Source organism: Erithacus rubecula, assembly GCF_903797595.1.
Source record: "Erithacus rubecula genome assembly, chromosome: 9".
Classification (NCBI taxonomy): Eukaryota; Metazoa; Chordata; class Aves; order Passeriformes; family Muscicapidae; genus Erithacus; species Erithacus rubecula.
In genome coordinates, this window is record NC_136660.1 from 20,549,267 (window position 1) to 20,574,800 (window position 25,534).

At 35.9% G+C, this 25,534-nt stretch overlaps 1 long non-coding RNA gene and 1 pseudogene across 3 annotated transcripts in view; one reads left to right on the plus strand and one right to left on the minus strand.

Moving 5' to 3' along the window:
* The window catches only part of LOC306805294 (heparan sulfate glucosamine 3-O-sulfotransferase 1 pseudogene), a 47,144-nt pseudogene extending 39,607 nt beyond the window's left edge, over nucleotides 1-7,537 (plus strand). The window contains exon 2 of one of the 2 annotated variants that reach the window: nucleotides 2,715-7,537. The remainder of the gene's footprint in view (nucleotides 1-2,714) is intronic. The other variant reaches the window with a different exon arrangement.
* LOC306805298 lies at nucleotides 7,333-25,534 on the minus strand. Its single transcript, XR_013775180.1, has 3 exons — nucleotides 25,448-25,534; nucleotides 20,404-20,504; nucleotides 7,333-7,534 (listed from the first exon to the last, which is right to left on the minus strand). It is a non-coding gene; the product is annotated as an uncharacterized lncRNA (long non-coding RNA).

Sequence of the window (25,534 nt, forward strand, 5' to 3'; positions counted from 1 at the left end):
GAGCTGTATGTCTCCACCTTGGTATTTATAAGTAATCCCTTGCTTGGCAGACATTCAGACAGGTCTTCCCTTAGTTCAAAGTACTTGTAATCTAATGAAGAGATGTCTAAGTGCATTTATAATGTATAACATGCTGTATCATCAGGAAATAAGTAAATTTCAAAAAATGGTAAGATTTTTATAAAAGCAATTCCTCAGTCTTCCTGAAAGAATTTTAATTTATAAATGAAGATGAATAGAATGCAAACTAATGCTGGGATTTCAGAACAGGTTAAAAGAATGATTAACTGCTCCCAAATCTCAGCCTGCTGGCATCACAGGTCTGGAAAGATGCCATACTGTCATATGTTGGCTGAAAACTTCTGAAAACATTTTATGCATAACTATGCTTTTCCTCAGACTGAACTGTTCAGGAACCTTGTAAATAGTGAAAAATTTGGCTTGAGATTATTAGAGCAGAGTTCCTTCTTTGAAAGCTGGCATTCCAGGAATCATCTGAGCTGTGATGCTTCAAAATTTGTGCTGCGCATCCTAAGGAGCTTTCCAAAACCAACATTTGCTGCCATTATTGTAAAATCCATTTTAATCCCTCAGCAGTACTAAACAGCATGGTAACCATTTCCCAAACTTGCCATCTAAGGAAACAGTAACTATAAATGATTTTGGTATAAACATCCTATTCTTCCCTCCTGTGATTCCATAGAAATTCTCACATTCTTTGCTCTTGGGAACTTCAAATAGAACTCTTGTGTGATGTTCCTAGTAAAAAATTTGTGATCTTTAAAATGAAACCTCCTTTCAAGTTCTTAAAGAACAGCATTCCAGTCTGTCATTACAAAGCCAATTTGTACTTAGACATTTCCAATATTTAATAATTGTATACTCACTGCTCCTCACTGTGCTCTTTTTGAAGAAGCAGTTGCCCTTTCAGTCTTGCTTGGACGTAACAGAGAATATTCTCTGCAGATTTCCTCACTAAAGGTCATAGTTTATTTTTAAATGACAATTTTAGGGGTAATATTTGCTATATAACTGTGAGTTTAGTGCTCATTGAGGCTGACTGGAGTAATTCCCTAGATTTCCAAGAAGCTGGAGAAGGTTTCAATAAAATTTTTAAAATAGATTTAAGGAATCTGCTGCATTGCCTGTTATTATCAAAATTTAAAAATCTTTAAGCCTGTGAAGTAAAACTCAAAGTAAACAATTTTTAAATAAAAATATTGAATGCTTCTCAGTGTTGTCACAAATGAGAATTGGCTTTTTTGTGTTTTCTAAGGTCATTTCTAAGAGATGAAGTACTGTGACCAATATGTTCAGAAAAAGAAACAATGAACACTGGAGAAGGAGCTAAGGTTGTAACATTTCTGAGACTGTTTTAAAATATGAACCATAATTCAGAATCATTCTGAAAGTGGTTATTGTTTTTTAAATGACTGCTGCTTCACTGTACAAAAAAACTTGTTTCTGCATACTACAATGAAAACAAAACAAGAATGTAGATATATCCCACTTTAAAAATCTTACAATTCTATAATCGCTCAGAAATGAGGTGAAACTCAAGTGTCCTCTCAATGGGAATTTGTCCTGTAGGATTTTCAGAGTTAAAAACAGGCAACCCAAGCTCAGTGGTTCAAGTGCAGGTGTTACATTGATCTGAATTTTTTATAACTACTATTGTGATGGCAAATCCACAAGAAATCTGTTTCAAATATTATGTACAAGAGTTACAAGGAGATTTCTAGTGTTACTAACACAGTCACATAGATGTTTTTTTTCACTAATGTCTGCACATGCGTCTGCCTACAAGCCTGAAATTTCTGCAAAATTTGAAGATATTTAAAATTCATCACTTCTTAAAATGGCAATATGCAATGTGGTTTAAAATAATTTATTCAGCCTCCCTGAAGATATCTCTCAGTGAGCAGAAAGTATCTGGGTATCTCTTATACAGAGCTTTGGAGGAACTGCAGAATATTATCTGAAGATCTGATTTTGCCAGGACTTTTCCAACACTGATATGACTGTGCATCACAACGCTTGGAGAGTTGCAGACAATCCATCCATTTATTTTTTCCACACTGATCCAACTTGGCCACTTTACTTTTGCTTTGACACAGCTAGTTTTCTGCTCTAAAGGGGCTAATATTCCAAAACTTTGTCTATATCTGTGTTTTGTTTTCTGTGTCTAAGTAAACAGAATTTTTTTGTGTGATTCATAGCTCACTAGAACCCAGAGGGTGGCACTATCATCCAGGTGTGTTATTTACATAAGAATATACTATTCTGCAGGGAATTTCAGGAAAGGTGTTGACCTGCCAAAGAATATTCAAATCTTCTTTGGAGTTACTGTTATGATATGCTGTATGGTATTTATAACAAGAGAAGCATGTGGTATATACGGAAGATAATTAGGAAAACCAAAACGAGCAAAAAACGGTCAGGATTTAAAATCAGGTGAACAATTCTAATCTGCTTAGAGGAAATAAAATTTGTTCAAAGGTTAGTATCCATCACTGGTCACTCATGGTAAGGAGAAAAAAGCCCCAACACATGGGACTTTTCTGTCCTTCTGAAATAAGATCAGGGGAAACAAACAGCTTCCCTATACATTTCCTATTGGGATCACAGATTAGCTTTGTAAATTGAATTGTGATTTGAGTTTTTTTACTGCTTATGAGTTTAGAAACATTGACTTGTCTTATTTGATTTTGCAGATGTGTCAGAAGCTTGCTGTGTGCTTACCACAGGTTCTGCCAGCCATCTCAAGAGGGGACTCACCTATTCTTTCATTAATTGAGGAAAACATTATCTTGAAATAATTATTCCTCTCCACATGGCCTTCCTAATTGTGTCAGCTTATCTCCTGCTGACTCATGCTCGGGGTGCTCCTGTGGAGAATGGGACACTGTTGGAAACACTGAAGTCACAGGTGGGATTATTCAGCAATAAAAGTGAGCACTACTCAGCACAGGTGAGACCTCCTGGCACCAGCCGACAAATACCTCAGACAATCATCATAGGAGTTCGTAAAGGAGGGACCAGGGCTTTGCTGGAGATGTTGGATATTCACCCTAACATTGTGGTGGCTGCTACAGAAGTCCACTTCTTTGACTGGGATGAAAATTATGTGAAAGGAATAGACTGGTATAGAAATCTGATGCCATTTTCTTATGGAAATCAAATTACAATTGAGAAAACACCAGGCTATTTTACATCACCACAGGCTCCAGGAAGAATTCATGACATGAATAGCTCCATTAAACTGCTGCTCATTCTAAGAGATCCCACTGAGAGAGTTATATCTGACTATACCCAAGTGTATTACAACAGAGTAGAAAGTCACAAGCCTGTTCAGCTCTTTGAAGATATTGTTATTAAGAATGGAGTGCTTAATACCAAATACAAAGCTATTCAGAGAAGTCTATATGATGTCCATATGGAAAAGTGGCTTAAGCATTTCAGTTTGGATCAGATTCACATAGTGGATGGAAACACTTTGATCAAGGACCCTCTTCCTGAATTACAAAAAGTTGAAAGATTTCTAAATCTTCCTTCCCGAATTATGTCTTCTAATTTTTATTTTAACCAAACCAAGGGATTCTACTGCATCAGAAGTGATGGGAGGGAGAGATGTTTACATGAATCCAAAGGGCGTCCCCATCCCCTTGTTAACAGCACTGTTTTAGAGCAACTGTACTCTTACTTCAGAGAGCACAATGCAAGATTTTACAGGATGGTTAATCACTCTTTTGACTGGCATTAACACATTTGGAGTCAGTGCTTCTTAAAAAGGCCCTGAGACAAGATTTCAGACATAACTTTCTAAACTGTAGACTCATATTATGAAAATTAACATACTGGTTATATGTTTCATTGGAATAACACATCCATTAACTCATTGAAACCTACTCTTTGTGTTGGGAAAAATAAGTTATATGTATTTGTATGTTTACTGGGAGTCATATTCTGATTTTCTTTCTCTCACATGCAAATACATTAACTTCAGCAGACTAAGGAAAGATGTATCTCTACAAGATTTCTGCTGTTTTGGAAAAATGCATCTAACTGTAAAAAATGTAAATATTGGAAATACTATTATTCTAACTGTTCTGTATTTTTTGTTGTTAGTATTTTTTATATCCCACATGATAGTGGTGTTGATTTATAGAATTTTTCATAAAATAAGTTTAAATTGTATGCTAAAATAGGGGCATACATAGTAGCTCCAATAAAGAAATCATCATGTTTAATATGCTGAAGTACTTAATTAATAATGAGGGAACCTATTTCACCTGTAATTTTGAATAGGTGGACTAGAAGCTACCTGTCTGTATAATGTGAGTATTAAACCACACTTATTATATCTGGGGTTTGCAAAAAAAGTCTTCAAAGTAAGAATATGAACTGTTTGAAGAAGGTTTAAGTGAGATTTCTGAATGTAAAGAAGCTAAAATGTCCCAGGAATACTGATACTCTATATACAAAAAAAAAAAAAAACAATGCCAAAAAATTATTAATGATTATTGAGCAATTGTACAAATATTTGATTGCGTCAATTATGTCACTTTGCTCTTGAATGGAAAAGCTCTTAAAACTGCCATATAAACTATGTTTGTACTCTGTGACTAGTTATTCTATCGCTCTCCTGACTTTGGTTTATATATCTCCATTGGCACAACAATTATTATTTTTAAAAAATTGCTTATCCCCTAAGCATGATATAATTTTATTTTGCCATTTCTGCAAACCGCTTGTCACATATCACAGTGTTCAGTACAACATACTCAGGTTATATGTAAGAACAACAACCATTTTTAGCTCTGCATCAGGATTTTATTTTCAGATTTTCTTAACAGTATTGTGCTGATTTTTCTGCTTTTTCACACAAACATTTTATTACATATCAATACCAAAGAAGAAAATCAACTCTGATCATCAAACCCAACTGAGCCCTGGTGAGAGTCCTGTGTCTTTCTACCTAAGTCACTGCTCAGCCTAAGGAGTGATTGTTCCTACTGTGGGATTCTTCCATTTTCCAGGCTAAAAGGTATGTATTGCAGGCCTGATTTTTAGGCTTTTAATACTTTATGAGTGGGCTTCTTAGGCAGATATCAGTATTCCTTTGAAGCTGGATAGAATCAGACTCAGATTATGTGGAAATACTCTCTCAAAAAAATGCAAACTGTTAAAAATAATAAAATAAATCTTATTCTTTATCTGTTCTACTACTTGTATATGTATGTATGAGAGAAAATATACTGTATATGTGAGAGCAAATTATCCTCATTAGCATATAATTAATCTCTGAAATTACCTTTCTGAAGTATATTTACTACATCCCTAATTTTTATAGATGGTCCAAATTTTCTTTTACTTCTGCTGCTTGTCTGAGATTGTGGCTTCTTTAATCATTAATATGATGTAGGTACTAAGAAATGCAATGTCAAATAAGAATCTGTGGAGATACAAAAATATTTGTTTCAAATTAGTCAAAGAAGAGAATGTTTATGCTGGTCTTCTATCATCTCTGCAGGGACACTGGATAGCTAAACTGTAATAATGACAGTGGTGCAGTCTAACATTATCTTCTTTGTCTTTTGTCTAGTAAAAAGTTAAATCAGCAAATTTCTGAGCTCTGAATTAACAGTGTGATTCTATATCAGAATAGCTTTTTCTGTCTTGTGGGCACAGCACTTTTGTCTGATAACAGAGCATCCAAATCCAGATTCCCAATATTGTCTAACATGGCTGGTTCTCTCTGACCAGTGATAAACAAAACTCCTTCCAGTCCACTCATTTCAGCAATACATTATCAAAGGGAGCAACATAAATACAGCTTATATCAGACAAAAATATATTATTTTCAGTTTCTGATGCATTCTGAAAAGCTATTTTTTTCTCTTTTTAAATTTTTTCTTACAAGAAGAAAATTTGAAAACAATGTATACTTTAACATAAGTTTCAGGTAGATGCTAGTAATTGAAAAACTCAGACGTCTTTATGCCACTTTAAATTTCATAGTCTTCCAAGAAAAAGGAAAGGAGAAAATTCTAATGTCTTTCTATATTTATGCTTGCAGGCATCAAGTCTTTCTTCTCTGAAGTTTACAGCTAATCTTTAAGTGAGCTGAATGCAGGAGCACCAGTTAGCAGAAGCTGTATGCATCTTTGAGAATGCAAGTCCCTTTCTGGAATTTACATTTCAAGGAGAGCTGAGCTGTATGGATTAGTGATGCATATATCTATTTGATTTGTTATCACTCCTCATTCCTGTTCAGCGTTTTAGGGAAGAACAGAGTTGATGGAATGAATTAATGATTATTTTAGAGTTTCCTAGTATCATGAAAAGTATATTAAGCATTAATAAGTATATCAATATAATCTGGGTGAGTGATTAGTTGGTTTGGTTTTATGCAAATCAAGATTCTCATCAGAAATTTTGTTTGGGTAAATGGTCAAAACACATGAACCTTAACCTCTGCAAAACAGAAGTAAGACTGTAATTTTACATTGCAAACTTTAAATCAATTTCTCATTTTGTGGTCTGAAAAATGCTCTTTCATGCCATCCTGACCTTTTCCACTCTTACAGTCTTTAAGAAAACCCTCCTTCCCTCATGCTCAGGAAGGGAATCAGATCAACTTAATAGACAATTCACTGAGCCATACTGGAGTAATAGTAAAATAAAAAGTACTCAGCTTTTGACACTTGGATTTCAAAAGTAGTCAAATTTTTGGTAAGACCTGCAGGGTTACAGTCACTATGAGATGTTATTAACAAGACAGTTTGCAATTCAAGAAATTACATATATCTCACGAATTTACACAACTGATAGTAAACCAGTAATTTTAGAGAAATTACTTTTCTCTAAACTGATCATCAAAGAACATTCATCTCATTATTTGATTCCCAAGTGTTGTTTGCAAAGGAAAATTTCATGTGGGAAGGTCACTTGAAGAAGTCATGTAGTTGTTCCAAAGGTTTTTGGGAGCATCTGGAAGAGATGATTTAATTATATGTGCAAGACTCCTGCAGAATTTATGTTGATTTGAACTGCTTTTGATGTTGTTTTACATTCCAGCAATACTAAGCTTTCACTTTAAATACAGTTCCTTTCCTTTTTGAGAAAAAATTCCATAGTTATAGTTGCTTTGATCTAATATTACAGAGAATTAACCATATCAAGCAGCTGCAACTGGATCAGTTTAGACACAATAAGCAGCACCCACTTAATGTCTAGATGAGTCTAGTATCAGATCCTTTATTTTTATTTTTCAGACTATATATCATCTATAGTACATAAAGGAAATTTCTGGGAAATTTAAAAGCTAGGATTTTACCCCCAAAAGTTCTAGTACTTAACTAATGGAAAAGAAATGTATTGCACTCTAACCCATTACTTTACCAGAAAAAGGGTTGGATTTTTCCATTGTATGCCCTGTATCCAGCTGCTCACAAGCCTTGGACCTTGGCTTCTGGTCCTTCACAGCTTAGCCTTGAAAGCTTAGCATTTTAGAGTCCCTCTGAAAGGATACCTGTTAAAGCAGAGACTTTTTTTATTGGGGAGAACTTTACAGAGGGCACACAAATCATTGCATGCTGCTCCTCATCAGCTCCTTTACTACTCTCTTGATTAACTAAACTGATAATCCTATAAAGATTATCTATTGAAGACCAATCAGATTGACTGTAGGGAAACAAACATAAGGAGTTTTCTGTCTTCACACACATCAAAAAGCAAATTAAAAAATAAATTGTTTCTATCAAATTTGACTATTTATTGCCTTTGCCAGTTCAGATGTTTTCATGAGTTGGAGAAAAATTTTAATATTTTTTTATAATACTTATAATCTCTTGTTTAATCTATGTGGTCAAAATTAAAAATCTCAGTTTACTTACAGAGTTTAACAAAAAAAAAAAAAAAAAAAAAAGAGAGATTTACCCCCTAAAACTTTGATTCATAGTAAGAATTGCACAACTTTTCCCTGAAGAGAAAGGAATATTTAAATTATTAAAGTAAGTATTGTACTATTGTAGATTATTTCTTTCTGTACTTGTACATTTTGTCTTCCTTTAAAAGCTTGAATTTTGTCATAAGTATGCAGACACATTGGAAATAAAATCAGCAAGAATCTGCCTAAGATGTTAATCATTACCAACAATTAATGAGCAATATTTAGTTACTGGCCAAATAGTTTCCACTTCTAATATTTCAAGTTTCAATGTGACTTTATAAATAGCTTTGCTATTTTCTAAAACTAATTGAAAAGCTAAAACCAACAGTGCTTAAAAAGACTGTAGTATCATTCTCTGTTTACAGAGGACTTGTATTGTCTTGTCTTTAAGGTTAATTAACAGTGACATGAGCTTACCACAATTCCTGAAAACATTTTGGAAACCAAGACACTAACAGAACTGCAATGTATAAATTAATCCTTGAAGGTGAATCTGCTACTTAGGGAAAATACAACAGGTTAAACCAGACTGATAAAAATAATAGTTTTCTGTGAAAATAGATGTGATTAAAAAATGCAGAGTCTCCTGTATTAGCCCAATTAAGAAGTACTGTGAGGTCTATTTTCTGATTCAATATAGTTTTACATTACTTTTACATTGTGTATTCTTTCAGTGCCATTACAAAAACCTCTCAGTAAGTGTTTTAAAAAATACCTTCACGAGAACTCTCAACCAGGGGTACAGTTTTTCTCTCAAAGACCATTTCTCTAGTATTATATTGTTTCCTCTGAGATAAAAAGGTGGCTTGAGTCACCCTGCAATAAAAGTAGAGTTATCATGCCTGAATTAATATTACTTCAATTTGTTACAGTTCTCAATAAAAAACACTTCTATATAGGGAGAGATAATAGCCTAACAATTTCTGTATTTTCTCTCTCCTCATTGCCTAATACAACTGTGGTTCAATTTTTCTTATTCTGACAAATGTTAAACTAAACACATTGTCACTCTAAAGCACTGCCTTACAGATTTAAATCAAGTGTCAGTAATTAAAGGGAAGCACCGGTAATTAAGGAGCCATTGCCTTTGCTACTCAGGCTGGATGAGGTTTTCTTTTTGATCCGTTATAAACTTTCCATTGGGGATGTACCAACCAAACTTGCAACAGGAAAAAATAAGATAAGGGCAAGTACAACATGACAAAACCTGAGCTAAAGGCACTCTTCTGCAAAATATTTGTTAACCCTGTATTACCCAGCACAGTTACAAATGAAAATTATGATTGGCCTGGTAAGACAATGCACAAGACTAAGATGTTCTTTCAGGAATTTGGCTAAGTCTTCTACATGTCTGAATGAGTTTTGTGTTCATTAGGCTATGAGGAATACACATGAATGTACATTTTCCAAACACTGTATTTCACCTTACTGGAGAGTCCTAGAGTGCTGCAGGACAGGTTGAGTATGTTATGCCTGTCCTTGGGTGGAATTCTGCAGTGACAACCTGGCAAATGGGATGGGAAGTGCAACTGTCCTCACTGAATGCTGAGCATTCTAAAATGCCTCTGGAAAATCAGCAGCACTAGATGCAGGAGGCTGGTTGCTGATTTGACAAGGACTGTCAGCCTAGGAAAATGCTGTGCAGCTGTCATGAGAAGATTGAAGACACCTTTTCTATACTCTGCCATGATACAAATCTACAATTCAAGACAAGTGAGGCAGATGGAACTCTGCAAACTGTGGGGGGGCAGTGCTGCCTCAAGTGAAAAAAGATTAAGGGCTCATAAACAACATATGCTGTAGTTACATGTGTGCATCATACACAACTTACAAGATACACTGAGTCTAAAACAAAAACAGACAGAATCTACAGCTGGGCACTAAAGGGATGCTGTTGAAGGCACACCAAGCCAGAGGTAACAGTTATATTGAGCTATCTGTAACTTACTATTTGTCATATTAATTATGTGTTTGCCAGACAACCAGTGTTTATGTGATTGAAGTTGTCAGGTGTACATATCAAAAAAAGGAATAAAACAGATGCACAGATTGCCCAGACAAAAACAGCCAGTGAATCATATACATAGGGTCTACTTATTCACAGAAAGCATACCAGAGCAGGGTTCAAGCAAACTGTCTTTCATACTTTAAAAAGCAAATTTTCTCTGCGTTTTAGTTTCTTTTAATTGTGTGTGTGTGTATGTATTTGTGAGTTTAAAATCCTCCTCTACATTTTTTAATTTAAAATGTAGAATTTTAAAATTCAAATGCATCCAGTCATTTACAAATACTTTGGCTTCAGCATCCTAAATAAGGTACTACCATGCAAAAGTTACTACATCTTTAGCAGCATTATGACACCATTCACTTCCCAGGTAGTTCTTTTATGCCTTGCACTGCTCCCTCTCATCTCTCCTTGAAAATATGTTTTCATAGGTAATACCTTTTTCTGGCCAGCTGATTTCAATTTTTTTTAATACAGTTTTCACAATATGCATCACTTACATTAAAAATACCAGTATTAGACATGGAGATAGCCAAGTCTTAACACTTCCAGATGAGTGGGGAAAATGAAATACAGCTATGGACACTTAAGATGGGGACCTGTTGAATCATCCTGAGCTGTGTGCCCCAGGGAGAGAGCAGGGATGCTTCAGCATCAAATGTCTGCTTGCAACAGTTTTTGAGAGCTTGGGAAGGGTGGTTTCCCCCTTCATCAAACAGAGGTTCGGGCTTCAATCTGAGAAAAGTCTTTTCTGCTTAGCACAGTGCCTGTGTGGAAATGGGTGATCAGGTGCCTTTTCACCTCTCAAATCACCCACAAGACAGATTTTTGTCAAATTGCACTATGCATTCCATTGGTTAACAGTGAACAATATTTGCCTCCCTCTCCCTTTTTTTTTTACTAGAGTCTCCATTATTTTCATGCAAAGCACTGGTTTTCACAGATGGTAACTATGCCAGATAAATAAAGCTACTCAAGTAAATAAAAATAAAATATACTAATCTGTCTTTCTGTATCTGCTAGATACAATGAGCCAGAAAATACAGAAGGTTGTTATCTGTCTTCTTAGAATCCTTTGTCCATGACTCCTTTTTATCAAATAAGAATTGGGTCCAGTTGTATGTGCTTGTATGACTCCCTGTCCTGATCATCTGTGTATTATGATCAAAGGCAACAGGATTATGTTACCTCACTATAATACTAAAACTATTTATTTCACATAAATGCAACTTTCCTTCCAGTCACCTACTATCTTTTATTTTCTCTGTCTCTAAGTTCGGTGTTTGGCTGTGTTGCTGTTGGGGTATTTGTTAATTTATTAAAGAATTCTGACTTTTCTCTTTTATGGAAGTTTTGATCTTAAGTTGAGCTTTCCTGGTCTGAGAGCATTAAAAGCTGAAACATACTCTATGGTTGGCAAAAATAAATATATTTTGTCTCTCTATTGTGTAGTATGTCAAGAAATCAGATTAAAAGCTTTCAAGCTATTAAGACAAAATAACAAATCCTAACAGATATAGGAAGCATAATTAAAGATATTTTGGAGAGATAGGTTAAAAAATCACCTTCTGTTTTTAAAAATATTTATTTGGTATTTAACAGAAGCATTTGGATTAATGTGTTCCACTAATGTAAAGTGACACTGATGACAGTCTGCTACAGCAACTGCAGTAAAACGACTCTAATTTGTGCTAAGAATCCAGCCTGAAATTTATATACCTACAAAATCCTAGTTCAGTCTTAGGCAGCTGATAAACCAAATTAAATAGCTGTAATTCTGGAAACATAAATACTCCTATTGCCTAATACACAAAAATATGATAGCAATGCTAATATAGAAGCTACTTCTTTACTAGTTAGATTTTTCTGTAGAAATTCTAGTCAGTGAGTTAGCCAATGACAAGCAATAAACTGTGAGGGGAGGAGGGGGGAGAATTCCTTTATTTGCATGGCTGGCCTCATTCTGTCAACATATCACCCAGACTGCTGGATACACACAGAGATGCATTCTGGCAGTGCTGGGAAGGGACCTGCATTTCCTGCTGTCTATTCCAACTTACTAGTGATAGGATGATGCTTCTGGCACATCTAAAATAAATTAATATTGGATTAATTCACTTCAAAAAAGTGTCAAGAAAACATGCTGCAGATTCATTCATCACAAACTTGAGACAAATATGTTTTAAAAAAGAATACCATAGTAATTATATTTACATGTATAATTGCCTAAAGCTGAGCCAAATGACAGAATATATTCTAACACTTTGCAATATGCATTCAATGCTGATTAAGCCACCAGTTCTTAAAATAGATATAGAATTTTCAATGCTAACAATAACAAAAATAAATTATTTAAATAGTTTTGTTTTACTTTAAAAAATGTTGTATCGGAATTTTTAAAGGGAGTTCTTTATTGTTGTTGATTTAAAGTTGTGTTCAGTTACTATTTGCTCTTCATTGATGATCATTTATATATCTTTGAATATCAAGAAATAGAGTCCAGCAGTGCTCTTTTAGTGGTGATGAGCTGGGCAAGGACAACTGTCAAATTTACATTACTGCTTTAAATGAAATATTGCTTGAAACACTTTATAGGACTATAGCTAACCAATTTATATATAGTATAATACAATGCTAAAAGTAAGAGCAGTAGAAAAGTCTGGATAAATGTCTTAGCTTTTCCAATACCACATTGATAGGAAGATCAAAATAAACAAAACAAAGGAGAGCCTGATTCTTTGCCTTTGATCAGAAAAAACATTCTTATTACAGACACAACACCTGACCTGAAGTTGCAGACCTGGGCCCTTTATTTGGACGTGCCTGCATTCTGATATTTTATTCACTCTACCTGTGTCTTCAGTAGGAGCTCAGGTACAGCTACAGCTCAAGTTAAGTAAACCTGTCAGAATTTCACTGGATGTGGCTGCTGCATATGAATGATGCACAGCCCCTAGTTGTTGTATAACCAGAAAACATTTATTAAAAGTGCATATAACTTTCATAACACTTTCACTATCAGGTTGGAATAACACTGGCCTGGTATCCAATACTTTAACTGTTCATGTGTCTGCTAACCAATATTGCAAGTGATCATGTTCCTAACATTCACATCAGCTTTTTTTCCTTAAAACATGTTCTTGTATAAGAAATTTTTATTCAAACTGCTGCTACCTGTTACATTTAAGAAACTTTGTTACATCTCTCCTTCCTTGGCTGAATAATCCTTAACCAAGCAGTCTTTGTTCTCTCATTACTGAGAATACTTTGTTTTCTTGCCCCACATCTCTTTAAATCACTAAGAATTGCAAAGCGAGTGCAGTGTGTGTCTGCATAAGCATTACCTGCTTTATGTTCTGATTGATAAACCTTTGAATACAAGAAAAGACACATGGCAAACATAATCATCAAAACATTTAAAGTCCCGTTATAGCTAAACCAACTACATGTTTAACCCAAGGTCCAAAATTGAAAATTCCCAACCAGGAGAACAGGCCAAGAGAATCCCATTCCTGGTTTTGCTGCACTTGCTCAGACAGTTCCTTCAATTCCTGGATGCCTTTGTGAATGGATTCAGAGTAATAACTCAGGGTTATATACAGCACATGCCATCAAAGTCTTCACATTCTTGTCCTGGGCTAACAAGAAGTCTATTGCTGCTCTATTTTCAGTGTTGTATGATGTAGACTCCACATCTGTTAACAATCCTGTTAAAACACTACTGGTAACGTCACAAACCAACAGCCCAATTTATTAATTATCTTCAAGGAATGTGCAGTGTCAACAGAGGCAACTTAAAAACTAAAAACTCTTTTTGCAGGATTCCAGAATTCAGCCTTAGAGTTACAGTCAGGGCCAAATGACTTAGCATCATTTTGCCTGTGCTGTGGTGTCCAATTAGTCAGTGCTTCAAGATGGGATGAAACATGGTTAAACAACCAAAAGTACATGCACCTCCCACTGCTTTATCTGGAATATCCTGCCATTTTCTGCTGCCTCATATTAAAAGTACATTATTGGGCAGGCCTATTGCATTGGTCCCTGTTGTGACTTGTGAGGGAGTAGTAAGATTGCACCAGGCAGAGGCACTACAAATTCCAACACCTCTTACATCTCCTGTGTTATCTGTGCTTGCATCGTTACACTAATTAAGAAAAAAATATACAGGAGCTTTTAGAGAGCCTAGTACATGCAGTTCTTGAGGCTGCAGTGAGAGAGCAGGGAAGCTACATACTTTTCTCATGCCTGTATTAACATTGCCCCAGTACCATCCCACAGGTTGGCCAGCACTAGGTTGCCTTGGTCCCAAACACCATCATGACACTCTATGCTTACCTCGGGCTGCACAGTCACATGTAACTGTTTGATGGCATAACTTGCTTCATTCATCCTTGATTAAAGGAATGCCAACCAGACATGTTTGTAAATACGTGACCAGTCCTGGTGATCCATTACAAAGAGTGGACTGGTTAACTGCTTTGGCTAATGTGAGCCAAACATTGGTCTTTGGTTGTGGGACCCACACTTCATCCACAACTCTTGAGAATCCACTGAAGATGACAAAAAGAGGCTACATATGTGGTGCTTAAACCCATTGTAACTGATTACCAAACTGAAATTGTGATGCCTTCAAGTCTTCATTCCTTCTGCAGCGGGTCTGATGTTCTTTGCAGGTAACCAATAAGGTCCTGTGGATAGAGAAACACAGCCATATCCACCCCCCATTTAGCAAAGGCAGAGGGCCCAGTCAGTGCCCACTCTGCAAATCTTTACAATAGTCAGGTGGACATCTGTTAAGGTATCATGGAAAAACTTTCATTCACTTGCTGTTTTGTTATCGAATCAGGAAATATTTTAAAAATCTAAAACAAATGTTGCTTTGTCCAACTGTTCCTAAGGTGCTCTACTAAGGAAATTCCCCATTTTTTGTTAAAGAAATATATTCTTTTAAAGGGCATTGTGCATTCCAAAACAGCTTGACCTCTTGAGAAAAGAGGTTAAGTGTACCCAAAGAATGAAAACAGGTTTTCATCGTTGGTGACACATTTGCTATATGAACCACTATCCATATGCCATATGAATCACTATCCATTTTCACTACCTCAAAAACTCCTAAGGTAGCAATAGCTCACAGCATGTGCTAAATGACATCTCTTGCCTTTTCCCATTTATGACCAGAGGCAACAAAAAATTTGGAATGTGTGTCAAGTGATACATGCACATATTTTAAGGTGCCAAAAGAAGAAATGTGTGTAACATCCATCTGCCAGACCTCATTGATACCTAATCCTCTTGGATTTGTACCTACTGTGGTAGGTAAAGGTGTTAAGCATGTACTATCAGGGCAAGAATGAACCATTTGTCTATCTTGAGAATAAGTAAGATTAAATTGTTTACTCAAAGCTTTTGCATTCTGATGATAGAAATCGTGTGACAACTTTACCTGTGTAATTTGATGTGGAACTGTTGCCATGGTCGTTAGAGCATCTGTGATTGCTTTGCTTTCCACCAGAGGTCCAGGCAAAGATGAGTGAGACTGAAGGTGCATAAGGTAAAAACAATGAGATCACAATCATACAGAGTAGGCAACAGCATGTGATTGTCTATAAACAGTGTAAACAAGTTCTTGTTGTGCACTGGCTTTGGAAAAGAATGTTCAACACAGCTTAAAATACCAACTACATAAAAGGAATCTGATATTAAGTTGAAAGGCTCATTTTGAAACAACTGAAAAGCCTCTGCAGTAGCTGCTAATTCTACCAGCTCTGTCATCCCAGGCTGAAAGATCATACCATTTTCCCAATCCCCTGTGGAATTTTTCCAGGCAACAACTGCTTTCTGAGTTTTCCAAGAGCTATCCAAGACTGTCTTTGCTCCAGGCAGGGGTTGTGACAATGTTAGAAAACACAGCTGTAGAGAAAGATCTTTTAAACATTGCAAAAGTGAATTTTTTGGCAAAGAATTAACAATGTTTCCCAAAAAGTCTGTCAGGGCAGCCGGTAAAGATAATGATTCCTGAAACATTTCCTGAAATCATCTGCAGGCAAAGGAATGTAGATATGAGAAGGATCTTCCCCACTTAGGGTTTGGTATCGTTTCTGTCCTGTGGAAACAAATCTAACAATCATGTCAAGTAATGTGGTCGCTGTTTTTGAAAATGTGTGAGGTAAAAATACCCACTCTAGCATCCACAATTATTTTCATCATCACACCACTGTACCATTAATGCAAATAGTTGGCATTCAGCTATGATTACAAAAAGCCTCAGTGTAACTCTGCTTGGATACAAAGAATGTCTCAATTTTATCTGTTACAATTTGCAGTGCTTCACAGGTTTCTGGATTGAGTTCATAAAATGTTAAATCTGTGTCTCTCTCACATAAATTAAATAAGGGAGACAATTCCTCAGTGGAGATACCGAAGATAAGTCTGAGCCAATTAATAGTACCTAATAATTTTTGCAAATCATTTAACGTTTTAATAGGGGTGGACAACACAAAGGGCTGAGGAACAATTTTGTGTTCAAATAATAGAAACTAGGTATTTCCAAGGCAGGAAATTTGAACTTCACCTGCTGCAATACAAAGACCAAATGTGTCAAGAGAAAGACTCAAAAAAGACAAAACAGTTTTGCAATACAACAGAGTTACCTGCTGCTAGCAGTATATCATCTGAATAATGATACAATAGCACCATTGAAAATTGCTGCTGCACTGGTTGTAAAGCACTTGTGACCACAAGCTGACATATTATAGGGCTGTATTTCATTCCCTGTGGTAATGAAACCCAGTGATACCTTTGCATGGGTTCACTGTTGTTCAAGGATGGTAATGAAAAAGCAAAATGAGGTGCATCACCAGTCTGTAATGCAATTGGGAAAAAAAAAAATTTAAGTCAATAATTAACAATTCCCAATTTTCAGGGATCATTGCTGGATTAGGAATTCTGAGTTTCTGTGCACCCATCGGGGCTATTACCTCATCAATAGCTCTAAGATCTTGTAAGAGTCTTCATCTACCTCTTTTTTTTGGAGTCCCAAATATTGGGGTGTTCCATGGGCTAGTGGAAGGAGCTGTATTTCCCAGATCCAGTTGTTCCTTGACTAGTTTTTGTGCTTGTTACAGCCATTCCCCTCTGGGGGGCCATGATCAATCCACACATGAGTATGTGTCCCATGAGAGTTTCTCACCTGCATGTCAGTGACTGCTTCTAAAAATCTGTAGTCAGTGCCAGTTGTGATAACAGGCCTCTTCCCCACAGTCTGGAATAGAAAGTACATACAGTTTGAGATGCACTTGTTCCCTTCTGGCCCATATACCATGAGTCCCTGACTGCTGTGGCATTTTCCAGCCTCCAGTGCTGCTGGAGTTGTCAAGGGCCATGTGGGTGGCCATTCACATTGCTGGTGATGGTTACATCTGCTCCAGCATCTGTTAGTCCTGTTAGTAAAAGACTTGCCATCTATAGCACAGATTAGAAAATATTTTGTACTGAAATAAGCTTAGACCAACAAATGTTAAGAGTACTTGTACCCCAAAACCTCCAGTGCCCCCACAGTACTGGCAGATGGTATCAACTGCATGTCTGGCCATACAGGGAGTGGTATCAGTTGAGCAATGCATGATCCTGCTGGGATAGTACAAGGTGAGTTAGGAGCCCAAGCTAAGAATTTTATTTCACCCCTAGAATCAGAGTTGATGATTCCTAGCAGAATAAAAGTCTACTTGTAGATGATGATGATTTCCCCTGTAGCAATGCATGGCATTTACAAGGAAGGGGTCCATTTAAACCTGTAGGTGTAAGCTGAACCTATGTATCAATCTTATGTCTTATGGGCTCATAGGGTGGGGGACACGACTGCTGTTTTAGCACTTTTGCATCGGTAGATGGGGATGCAGCTACAGCTTTAGTGGCTGAGGCTTTATGGCAGGAAATAAATCACATTCCTGCCTTAGATCAATAGCTCTTAGATCCACGAGATCTCCCTCTGGTTCCTCCCCATTAATTCCCTCCTCCACTTGCAAAACAACCAAATCAGTGTATGAAAGTGGTGCTGTGAGTGCATGGGAAGTGTCTGCAGATGAATTTGTGGCTGGGTGTAATATTTCTTCCAAATTACAAAAAGCTTGTAGTGCAGAGTAAACAGTATGTCATGTAATGAATTCATTGGGATTAACCTCATGACTGTCTAATTGATGAGACTTTAGACACTCCCCCACTTGCTTCCAGTGACTGAGGTCATAGGAGTCATCAGGAGGATACCAAGGACAGTAAGTTTTCACGTTTCTTTCTTGTACTTTGTAGCCTTGTTCCTTTGTGATATGCAATAAACAGTCTTTATGGAGAGTTTCCAGTTAACTTATATTATTTTCCATTTTTATGGGGTAATTTTCCTGACAGTTTGCAAGGCTAACCTGCTCCTCAGCTGGTGATGAAAGCACATACTCAGCAATGCTTGAAGGTATCATTGGTACATCTGGGAGACACCACAGGTCTGGGATGGCCCAGGAGCCTGTGTGTCCCTGCTCAGGGAGCCATCTGTGGCCTGTGAATGATGCACAGTCCCCAGTCACAGTATAACTAGAAAATATTTGTTAAAAGTATATATAGCTTTCATGATATTTTCACAATTCAGATTAGAACAACACAAGCCTGGATAGCCAATATTATAACTGTTCATGTGTCTGCTAACCAATATTGTAAGGAATCATGTTCCTAATATTCACACCACCTTTTTTTTTTTTTTTTTCTTTAGAACAAGTGCTTGTATAAGAAATTTTAATGCAAACTACTGTGGTTCTTCTACCTGTTACATTTTAGAAATTTTGTTACATCTCTCCTGCCTTGGCTGAATAGTTCTTGTTCTTCTTAACCAAGCAGTCTTTGCTGTCTTTTTACTAAACATCCTTCTTGTCCCACATCTGGGGAAGAATTTGGATTTATTCCCCTTGTAGTTATGACAGGCAGATGAAATACAGACAGAGTAATAAAGATACCTCTAGCAGAAGAGTCCCAGCATGTTTAGTAGCTGACCTTTGTGCATTTTGCAAGTGAAGAGCATAAAAATCTTATTTGTCTGAAGTACTTAATGTCTGATGATTTAAAATAAGCAATCATAAAAGCCTCTTAGAGATTCTTATAAGTACTGGAAAGTAAGCTGAAAATGTCAAATTAATAATAATTCATAACCAGTGTCCAAGGCAAAGAGTGATGACTCTAATAAGACTAGGATATTCCCACAGCCTTTCTTCCTTAGTTTGCTACTTTGAAACATAACTACTACCAGTTAAATAATTACAATTGATAGCATTGTCAATCAAAGCTTAGGTGGAAAACATAGTTTTAAATATACTAAATTTATCACACATTTGTGCTCTGGAGGGAAAAATTCCACGCAGCCAGTGCTCCAGAGGAAAAGATACTGTGTGCTCTCATCTGGCTCATTTCAGAAAGCCCTCAGGCCCCAGATCTCTCCCTCCTAACCATCAAGATTGAAGTGTAATGCAGGGCATCAGAAACTCAAAAATACGCTTGGAATGCAATCCCCTTGGGACTTTAAATGTTAACACAAAAAAATCTTAAACCTTGAGCTACCAGGCAGCTGAGACAGACAGCAAAACCTTGTGAGGAATCACTCACTTCTGCTGATCTCTCCTTGCAACAATGACACAGAATTACACCGTGAGCCAGCTGCATATCACTGGTGCAAGTTGCCCAATGTGCCACATGCATTTCACTAATCTGTCTGCCATTTCACAAAGATGTGCATGGTGATTCCCACCAGGGAGCTCAGCCACAGCAGGGTCTCATTCCCATGGCAATGGAGCTCCTTGTGCTGCAGGTCTCTGTCAGTGACTGCAGAGCTACAGGACCTGCTGGCCCTGCACCATCTCCACCTTCTGCAGAGCTCCTGCCCAAACCCACCCTGACAAATCACATCTGCAGGGGTTATCTTAGCTAACCTTGCCTTTTGAGCACGTACTTCAGCCATATAAAAGGAAAGCAGTAACAAGTCCTGTTTACTTGTAATTGGGTTTAAATTATACTACTGGTAACTCAGCCCATCTTTCTCTCAAACTCTCAATAAGTCAGATTTTGATTTCAAATAAATACAGGAACCACACCATACCCTTTCAAAAATAGGCAAGAAAATAACCCATGCAGAAATAATTCTGGCACCACTTGCCATCCCAGGTAGCTTAGGAAAATAAACCAGTCCCAAAGAAATGCAAGACAGAATGAAAAATCATAGATGTCATTATGTTCGTCAATTCAATACTGTCTATTGTTTAAGCCTTCAGGGTCTTCTAGTGTGATATTTCCATGCTTTTCTCTCTCTAAAACCAGAACACATAAAAGCATGCCTTAATTAAAGGAGTGTAAGGCAAGATACTTACACTAATATAGTCTCAAATTTCCAATAACTGGAAAAAAGTGTAATTACATTGACACTTGAATTTCAAACATGGGAGCTGGCAAAGTGGGAGAGAGATTGATCACACAATATTCCTATTTTTAGTTTATCAGCTGAAGAATTATCTGGATCTTCAGTATCAGAGAGATATAATGCAAAAGGTGGTCAGGTAAGCAGTTATAAACCACAGGGGTCATCATCTACTCATCAGATCCTCATTTTATTTCATGCTATATGGCATAAGTCAAAGATTCTTCTGCTACTTTAATCTTAATTTGGGTCATGGTAGGAATTTACAACACTTATATCAAACTCTGTGAACAGGAATTTTTTATTATCTCAAAAATATTCTCTTCTGTTGATAATAATCAGTGATACGTATTCCTTACGTTATTTTTTTTTTCTTCTAATGAACCATATTATTCTTTCAAAATATGTGTTCAACACATTTAAATAGAAACTTCCAATTTTCAAACTCTGCCCTATAGAACTCTTTAGATTATGCACGTCTGGATTTTGCTGTTACTCAGTAGTGAAGCTTTGTTATATATTTATGAAAGAAAGGAATTAAACCAGATTAGGGCTATGTTAATTCTCCAATCCTTGTAGGTATTCTGCATACAGGAACAAATATAAATTGCATAATTTAATAAATGTTTGATTTGATACTGCCATGGTAGTATTTTGTTGATGAATAGTAACTAGAAGTTAACAGTTCTATTATGGATGGGAATGACATTGAGTTCACATTGTAAGCCCATCAACAAATGAGAGATCAATTATTTTAAAGAGTTGAGAAGCAACAATTTCATTTTTGGGATGGCTGAAAGCTTGATGAGAAAGTCTCACAGATAAGTGTGTTTAGCAGAAAAACCTTTGAATGAAGAATCTGAAGAAGGAATAGAAATGAAAACAAGTTTTGATATAGAAGAAAAGAATTGCTGAGCCAGTCTTACTGGATAACTAAGAAGGAAAAGGGTAAGTGAGTTGGAAGGGGGTTTATGGCTCAGAGCAAAGGATAAACCCACCCCAAACAGAAGATGTTTTTACCAAGTAAAAAGATTCCACAGCCAAACAAAACTGCTGATGTTGCAAGCATAAAAAAATGTCTCAGAATTTTCTACTGCAAGAAAACTGAACAACAACTTCTAGCTTAAACTGTAACATATTAACTTTTAGTGATTGGAGAATAGTAACATGAATTTGGTAATGTTAGTAGTTATGATATGCTAAAAGTAATAGTAAAGGTATTGATTGGTTGTTATGGATTAAGATGCTCAGCAAAGAATAGTATATAATGCACTGTGACCAGAACTAGAGTGGCTTCAGATGAACCCACAGCTGAGGCTGACAGCTGCATGCTGGGCTTGTCACCCAGGGCTCGTGAATTGCTGCATCATCTGGTACAATAAACAGCATCTCAAGAGCCATCTGAAGCCCCACATCTCTTGTTAGGGCTCTTACACTTCATGATAATTTTTGGTTTATCCTCGACTACATAGCTGTACTCTAACACTTTGTAAAACACAGCAATGTGAGATTTCCTTCTATTTTTTGGAAGTCAGCAGTGTTTGCTTGTAGATCTTAATCTCTCCCCCATCCAATTCTCATCTGTCTCAGTTTACCCTGACCTCAATCACTGCAACCAAATAACTGAATAGAAATTGCTTTTTTTGCCCAAGCTTTTTGTAAAGAGGAAGAAGCAGTTTTCTCTCTAAAGCTCCAGGCTTACCAGCCAGCTGTTAATTTGCTGTGACTTCCTTCCGTAATACTTAAATTGGATGCATGTTTAACAAGGGGAAATACTGCAAAAAGCAAAGACAAGTGCTGCTGGAACAATTTCTTTACATGATGCTACAGAATTTTAAATAAAAATTTAAAAGCCACACTCATTTTGCAGACAATGCCTCTATTGATGTGAATGACCATTTAACATCCTTTATGTGTGGAATTCTGCACCAACTGCTACAGACACCAGGACTCATTCCCCAAGCAGCTTCCTGGGCTGTGCAGGCAGAGCAGCCCCACTGTGCCAGCACCTCTGCTGTGGGCAAAACCTCCCCAGGCACAGGGAGCCTGTTCCCTGCACCAGGGGGGTTTATCACTCTGACCTGCTGCTGTCACACAACAAAGAAAAGCAGAACTGAATATAAAGCCTCTTCCAAATTTCTCAAATATAATGGATCCATATCTTTCAATATTGGAGGGTAGAATATCACACTACTAGGAATGTCTGAGAAAGGAGAGAGAAGTCTTGCATTTATTTATTTCAGACATTCAACAAAATTTCTGTACTGAGAGAAATTTAAAAGCCCCACAGTAAAAGTCAACATTTAAAACATTCCTGTCATACATGGGGAATATAAAATGATGCCTTGATTTCATGTTGAAAAAGTTAAAATGATGCAGGTTTACTTTTGTGCATCAACAAATGGTAAATAGATCTTAATTTTAAGAGAGAAAAGAAATAATAAATTTAACAGTAAAGAAAAAAATGCGTATATAATGAGAACATTTGCTAGATTAAATTTAGTGTTCCTCATGTATTTTATGCAAAAATATTATTTGAATGCTTTCAATCTCATCCATTATATATTTGTTTGTAGATACAGCAGACGATTTTGCCTCTCAAGATTAATCAGTCACTTAAATAGTCACTTTAATTTAATTAGAATACTGATGGTTTTGGAAATATTCTGAATTATAGGAACTATCTCAGAAATAAATTTATTTTATAAAATGTGCTTTAATGATAGAAAATTATAATATGAGCATTAACAACCAAACATGTTGAATCAAATGCTGAGACATTAAGAACATTTTTGATAAAAAAAATAAAGCCATGGTGTCTATTCTTGGATTTTAAAGATACATCTTAGCTGTGTAAGTTTTACCCAGTTAATTAGAATGACTAGCAGTTAAACTGACAGCTATGATTACTTTTTCTTGCCTCAGCAATAGTTTCTTCCTTTTTCCTACACACTTGCTTGTGTTTCTTGTGTGAAAGCAAAACAGAAAATAGAGCACTACAGAACTGATTTTCCTTTAAGAAATCCTACCTGATTTGTTTTTATTAAAACAAAGTCTTAATCATAAATGTTATTTGTTCAAATATTTTTTTGCCTCTTTCTGCATATTGTCTTTACTCATCATTACAAAACAGATCTGCAGGGTTTTCTGTGTGGTCAAAAAGAATCTGACACTAAATGTGGATTTTTTTTTAGTGTATACAATTATGCAGAACATATTTCTAAGTAAGTATTATAGAATTTGCTATTTCCATGCAACTATAGGGAGAAGTGTAGCATAAGTAGATTTTTCAGATGTATCTATGCAAAATGCAAATATGTGTATATGTGAGTATAAAGGTCAATGTCTATAAAAAGCCTTTTTAAAAGCTCAAATTCCTAATTATTTTTTCAAAGATTCCTGGAGCTTCTTTCATTCAGATCACCTTTCAATTTTTAATTTACTTTATTGAAATCTCAATAAGTCATCATATTGTGAACTTCTCTATCTGGAATTCATTAACATATCAGAAGATAATTTATCAACCACATCTCATATATTACTTCTCATGCATCAATTTGTCATTCTCTGGTTTCATTCTCTTTGTGACTAAGAAATCTTATCTAGTTTCAAATTTCTATTCATCCTGAACATATAAATTTTGACTATTTTAAGTCATCTAAATGCTTAAGTTAACTAAGTTTACATGTGCCAACTTTTTAAACTTTTATGGTTGACAGATGAATGTTTTATGATACCAAGTACTGTCTGAGGGAGCAGAGGTACATTTTATAGAATTCATTTAGAGTATGCAGGATATCATTAGATAAGAACTCCATGTGGATTAGCAGAAACTGAAAAGTCACAGAGATTTTACATCATTTAAACATAGTATTGCCTAATTCTAAAAGACACAAAAATGTCAAGTCTTGTGTATAACAATCTTAGCAAGCCAAAAATAGTCCCATTTTAAACTTTGTAATATAAACAGAGGAATGACTCCATAGATATCTGATAAAACCCATCAGCAAGGATAATAAAAATATATGATTTTGTAATAGCATCTTCTCAGGAAGGAATAGAAAAGAATTGAATGGAGACATCAAGTAGAAGCAGAAGAGGCTGTAGACAATCTCTCTTAACATTTTGCAAAACTGTAACTATGAAACACAGTTGTGAGAAACTGTGAGCAATGATCAATATAATATTCATTCCACTTAAGTTTTCATGCTTACATTGCAGCTACCTGCATATAAGTATTGTCTGATATTTTTTTTTAATATTTTTTAAAATATTTTTTAAAAGAGGTAATATGCAGCAGGGGAAGAAAGATTCACTTATAGAATACAGTTCATGTGACCTATTTTAGACATCCATGCAAAGGAATACAAATTATGCCCTATAGGTATCTGTTGTCATTCATTGAAATGTACATATGAGTTAACACTTGCAAATATATGCACTGAAAGGGTTTAAGTTCAAGCAGATTAATCTTAAACCAATTTTTATCAATGAGAAGAGCAGATGAAGAGTGTTATATATAAACTTGGATAAAAACAACCATATTATCTCACTCTGGCAACCAAAAAGATTGTGACCATAAATAATTGTGAGTTCAAGTAGAATGTATTCTCTTTAATTCAAATACTACCCATTTTTTTGGTCACTGTGCTCAGGGTGCTTGCTTTTAAATCTGTATCTGTTTTATCCATTCTGCACACTACTCAAAGGAAAAAAAAAATTACTAATTACTCTTAATGAGCCCTTAAAAACTGCTATGATCAGCTCCTGAATTGTCCCAATGACCACCCAAAACAACAAATGCCAATGAATGATTATACTGCAAGAAAAAGAATTCCTTTGGCCTTTAATTTCACTTTATCTCCTTGCTTCACACATTGAGATAGAGCTGAAAGGAAGGCAGTAGTCACTTCTTACTAATCTTCTCACTTCAATCAAATCCTTATTATTCACCTTATTCAGATTGAATTATCATTGCTCTTTTCAATAACTCTTTGTTCCTACAGAAGTTCTACTGTACCCTAATCAACTTCTTTACACTTACCTGGATGCTTTCAGTCTCAGCTTTATCTTCCTGAGGCAGCTGCCAGAGAAGGCTCTGGGATCACAAACATGTACAGAAACTGGATAA